The sequence below is a fragment of the Martes martes genome (assembly GCF_963455335.1).
Source record: "Martes martes genome assembly, chromosome: 14".
Classification (NCBI taxonomy): Eukaryota; Metazoa; Chordata; class Mammalia; order Carnivora; family Mustelidae; genus Martes; species Martes martes.
The window spans coordinates 10099899-10105898 of record NC_137902.1 but is presented as its reverse complement, the minus strand read 5'-3'; positions in this window follow the sequence as shown (position 1 = coordinate 10105898).

The following is a 6000-nucleotide window of genomic DNA, read 5'->3' as shown; positions in this document are numbered from 1 at the left end:
CATAAGTGTTGGACAGTGGCAGAGACAGGATGTGCAGGAAGGTAATGGAAATACCCAAGGGACTGGCTCTCAGTCCTCAGTCAACCACCACTAGGATGACTCTCCTTTGCTCAAAGATGCCAACTGCCATGCCTTCAGAGGACAGGATCTGAGCCTAGCACACGCCCATCTGACCTGAACTACCTCTCTCCCTGGTCCAACCTCCAAACAGAGAAGGACGAGAACAAAGCTTTGTTCCAATAGAGGCATAAGAGGATGATTAGGGAGCAGAGAACTCTTTTGATAGAACCATAATTCAAGTTTAGGTTGGACTGGTGATCAGGACTGTGTCAAGGTTGGAGGGTTTTCAGCACTTAGCAGGGAGCTGAGTGTGTCGATGGCAGGAGAAGAAAGTATTCAGGGGTGGGAAGCCAGATATGGGATGGAGACCAAAAAATAAAGGCTGGAATGAGTTTTTGTTCCTGGAGGGGTGTTGGAGAAGTTTCTAGAGCAGAGCAAATGGTCAGGTCTGAGATGTCCATGTTGAGGGCAGCTCTGGTGGCCAGAGGGAGGCGGGGGTCTATGGATGTTGAAGGTGGGGTGGGGGCTGTTTGATTCTGCCTGGGAAATCATGCAGCTTCATGAAGAACTGACCACAGCTTCCACTATAACCTTATCACATACTCCAAAGACCAGATTTCCCAAAGTCAGTTCTTAAGGGATAAAAATCAGAGTACCTTTCTGTGGTAGAAACATGAGTACTTTCCTGAAGAGCAGCATAATATGACAATTAAATATTATCCATTTTTCCAATCCAAAATATATTCTGTCAGTTTCTTTTACTAACTTCAGAAGTATTTCATATGAAGTCAAAACGATCTGTATCCCTATTTTTTTATAGTGATCACTCTTTTGTTTTTGCTTTGTTGTTTTGTTTTGTTTGGGGTTTTTTGTTTTTGTTTCTTTTTTTAGAAACAGAGAGTAGGGAGGGACAGAGAGAGAATCCCAAACAGGCTCCACGTCCAGGCTCCACGCAGAGCCTGACATGAGGCTCAATCTCACGACCCTGAGATCATGACCTGAGCCGATACCAAGAGTCAGATGCCTAACTGACTGAGCCACCCAGGTGCCTCTGTTGTCATCATTCTTAAATGAAAAAGAGTAATTGTCATTTTTTTGAACTGTTATTAGCTCCTTTTTGTTATTCTGTGTATAGAAGACCGTGTTGTTACAGGGTTTAAGCCTCGGAAAGTGCAACTCTAGGCAGAAATCTACTTCCAAGAAGTAGAAGTGTCAAACAGCATCTGAACATATTCTGGTGTGCCCACTACTCTGCACGAGATCTTCAAAAAAAAACACCCAAACGTTTGAGAATACGTGTGGTTGAGCAAGATGGAGAGTCTTCCGACCCCGCCTCATGCTGGAAGAGTCATGCACTTTCCATCGCCGTGGGTGTAATGGCCACTGTCTCCTTCTGTTTCAGTTTCTAGACTCCAGGCTTCATAGAACTCATTTCCTTAGAGGTCTCACCTGTAAGTAGCACAAGCTCTACCAGGTGACGGGGGTGGTGGCACTTCAGACAGGCCCTGCGGTAGGGAGGTCAGGCACTACAGGGCTTTTTAGAGATTGAAATATTTTACCCTTCATGAAAAGATAATGGTGTGGTTACAAGGGAGCTTTTGACAGAATTTCGTACTGCTATGATTAGAGTCTTGGAAATAACCAGGTCCAACCTTGCCAATAAGCCCCCCTCCTCAGTGGTTCCCCCTTTATTGGTTTCCCTCCCCTTCCATGACCCTCCCACGAGCCCCATCCCAACCAGCACCGTCCTCTTGTCCCCGCCTTCCTCTCCCGAAGGCCCTGCCACAGCCCCACTGCCCGGCCCATCAGAATCCCTGGTCATTTCTCTGGTCGAGCTCCTTCCATCTGCCTTCTTCAGTCCTCCTTTCCATGGGACACCCCATCTCCTTCCCCAACGGCTGCCCTCCTTTCGGGGTTACTGTGTGTCCTATCTGTAAAAGGAGCAATGGCAGAACAAGGGTGCAAAACCTCTTCATTATACACAGCAACTCCCCACCACAAAGAATCTGGACAAGATGGTCTGCAACAGGCAGCTGAGAGGGGGCCCAAGTGGAGCTCCCCTTCTCCGTCCCTCACCCCTGGGACCTTATCTTATGGGGGAAAAACAGGAGGAAAGATCTAGAGATCAGGTATCGATTTAACTTCTCAACCCAGCTGCCCAGACCGAGGAAATCAAAAGAAAGGGATCTGCGTAGCCCTTCTCCATCTTACACAGAGAGACCTGGGCACGTGCCTCAGCCAGAAGCTTGAGCAGGAGCAGGCCGGGGAAGAGAAGATGCCGACGATTCCCTCTCCTCTCATAATCCGGAAGGATCAAGCATGTCAACCCCGAGGCAAGTTCTTGTTTTTCCAAGTTATCCACTTATTTTTGCATGTAAGTTAAAGTATTGTTTCTTAAACTTCCCAGGGAGCACCAAGGCCAGTGTGCTCTGGGAGCACTGACAGGAAAGAATGGAATCGTGGATTTAAATTGTATTTTTAGCAAATATGGCAGGTAGTTTGCAGGTACTTTTGAAAATAGACGGACTTTGGTCAGAATTTGCTATCTACTTGACTGATCCTTAATGGCTGCCCATCTGGGCTAGTTAGCTAGTGACTGCTTAATCTGACCCTGACTTTTTGCCTAAGCCTGATTAAAACTCATCTAAACCCCCTGCTTTCCCAGATCCCTTCCTTTGATGGGAAGAAAAGCAGCCAGGAGATGGTTTGTTATTAATAAGATTATGCAGAGGTTCTGGGTTCTTCTATTTTCATCTTTTATGAAATTCAAGTCAAAAAATATTTGGGTGCCTACAGCCACAGTGGCTCTCTACCTCCTGGGCCCGTGAGCATTTGTGGGGACCAACGCTGCCCCTCCAGAGTCTCTGGCTGACTTTTCTTCCCATCTTTCAGGAAGCAAGAGCCTCACAGTGGTCAGAACTGGTTCAGATGTGCCCCCATCAGATTGCATATGAGAATGAGGCACTAGCTTTGACCAAGTCTTGGCTTCTAGGTATGTAAAATGGGATAGAAGCACCTGCCTGGTCTTTTCTCGGTGTGTGTCTATGCCCCCTCCTAGAGGAAGTTGTTTCCAGTTACTCCACAGATAAACTTTCAGGGCAGACTTCTGAAGGGGCTTGTATTCTTACCAGGACAGCTCAAAGCAATGCCAACAGCAAGTGTGAACGGCTCTCGAGGAGATCAGGAGAGAAGTATCCAGGCCAAAAGAAATGGGAGCTGAGCCTGTGGCTTGGAAGTTCTTCTATCAGCCCCGTAACAGATGAGTGCAGAAGGAAGGAGATGCTCTAGGGTTCCCAACCACCCGCTCCCAGCGTGAGTTTTCAGCCTGTGCAATTGGGACTACACGCTTTTCAAAATCATCCAAATCACAGAATAAGAAAAAAATAATCAAACTCTTTTTGAAAGTTCCCCCAAGAAGGCAGCCCTTTCTCAGACCAATGATTGCCAGGGCTCAGGCAAACAACAGAAATCCAGGAGGCTCTGGAGACATGGGTCTCTGCCCAGCGACCCTTGCTCCGTGCCCAGCTGGCCCACAGAAGGAAGTCACACAGCTGGCAGGGCCTCAAGGCAGCAGCCACCTTCTTTTCAGCGGCCTCTTTTCCCCTGGCCCCACCCTCTTTTCTCCAGGCTCGCCCTAACTCCCTGGAACTAAGGCTTCTGCTCCATAACTTCCAACGCCATAACTCAGAGGTGTCCTTGGATCCCCTCGCCTATAACAATTCATTGGAACCTCCCCCAGGCCCGGATGGATGGGACCCCCACCTTCCCATGGAGGGTCGTGGCTGCCATGGCCTTGAACAGGCCGGTTCAACACGCAACAATGCCCTTGGCTTCAGACACTGATTTTAGAAAGTTCCTTATTGCCGAGAAACCCCTCGCCCTAATACCCTGGTGGACCCTGCCCCTCTCGGTACCTGCCACCTGTCAAAGGAGAGTGTTTGTTCCTCTTCTATTTGCCTTTTCACCCTGGTTTGGTGTGTGGCCTTTTCCTTGTTATTAAATAACCAGGCTATGTGTTTATTTTGCTCTGACCGGAGAGTGTTACACACATAACAAAACAATAAAAGCACCAAAGAGCACCTGTTCCCTGTTCTGCTCAACTGTGCTGAGCTATATTGCCCACATAGTTCAAGGAGTGATAATCTCGCCCCGATACAGCAGCATCTGGCCCTTGACGCAGGTCTCCCTGCCCAGGTCCTTCTCAGGGGTTGTCCTAGAACTAACCTCTTTTGTCATTGCCATGAAACTGTCTATACTTCCTTCTCTGTTCCCCTGCAGTTGATGCCTTCTCCAGTGTATTTTATTAGAAACGATAGTGTTTGGAAGTCATGTGGAACAGACCAGGTGGGCACCCTTACCTCTGTTTGGCAGAAAAGGGAAACACAACTCATTCTAAACTCTAATGGTCAGAGAGTGGATCTTGGGGGCAAGAGGCTGTTATGCCTTAGGCCACAGTGCTGCCCGTCACACCGTGTCACCCTAGTGGTCAGACCCTTGGAATATCTCTGGACCAGGCACCTGCCTTGGCCATGAAGCTATTCCAAAAGAGGATCAGCATTCTATGCCAAGAGGGTGGCCACTGCAGAAGAGATGGAGGGAAGGGAGGGGCAGTCAGGACGCTCCTGGATCTGCATGGGGTCACACATGCCAGGATCAAGTGGTCTGATTTACAGGAGACATACCCCAGAGATGGCATGGGGACCAGTCCCCAGGTTAATAGAGAGATTGGTTAAAACCATACTTTGAAAAGGAAGGCAGACAACAGAGATGACACAGACCAGAGCTCCCACTCCAACAGAAAAACTGTCTCAAGACCAGGATGCCCCTCCTCCCAAAAGAGAATTTCTTGGAAGGGAGGCAAGATGATGCTGTAAAGGAGCTGATGGGTCTTCAAACTTCACCTGACTTTAGTGAATGCTCACTACTGGGTGGATACCCAGCTCTGTCTTTAAGAAAGAATAAACTTACAAATTGGGGGATCTGGGGAACAGTCTTCAACCAAATCAAGTTTTAAATACTTCTCCCCATTCCCATCCCATTTCCCTGGCTAATGGATAGTAGTAATGGACTGAGGTCCAGAAGTTCTGCAACTTAATCCTTTATTGGGTCAAAAAAATGACCTTTGGCTAGCTCTACTGTGAAGCACCCAAAAATATAACTAGAAAAATCCAAAAGGAATAAACAGGAGAATTCCACCCAGATTACATCCCCAGCCCTGTCCCTGAGGTTACCAAGCCTTTGTCAGGAAGGAGGAGCCCACTGTGAACTCATTCCAGCAGGCGTGGAAGGACCAAGAGATTCCACCTTCTGTGGGAGCCAGAGAACAGCGTTGCCTCCTTCTCGTGGTGCTTTGCTATGTTTCAGCAGATAGCACTAGAACATAAATTAAAAGGAGGTGGGCCAGGAAAACCCGCTTCTGATACTTGTGCATTCCTCTCTCCAACCCAGCCCAGGAAAGGGCATCTTCAGAACAGATCACACTGGCCCACATCACTGGAAGGAGTTCTTGAGAACTCTACATGCCGTCCCCATTGGTGTTATCCAGGAACACTCCAGACACGGTCTGTTCTACTGCAAGGTCACAGGTCTCTGAGCGATGCTGGCTGGGGCCAAGGAGAAGCATGTTCCCACAACCCAACGCCAACCTCCCAGCTATCAGCTCACTGAGGCTGAGCAGGTGCGAGCCTGTGCGCAGCTCCTGATTAGAACTCTTGGAGAGTAGCTATGGGGGACACATCTGCTCCAGTGTACCTTCCATTGCTCCTTTTCAAACAGAATGATGACCTCAGCGTATGAGTCACCTGCCCTTCCTGCAGTCGTGTTAAATGCAGGGTTTCGCCCAAGCTCTAGGCTGGATTCCATCTTCATTGTCCACAGGTGTGTGGGTGCCAGCAAATAGACAAGGGATGAATTTGCCCACAGTCACCCTGTCAACCACTC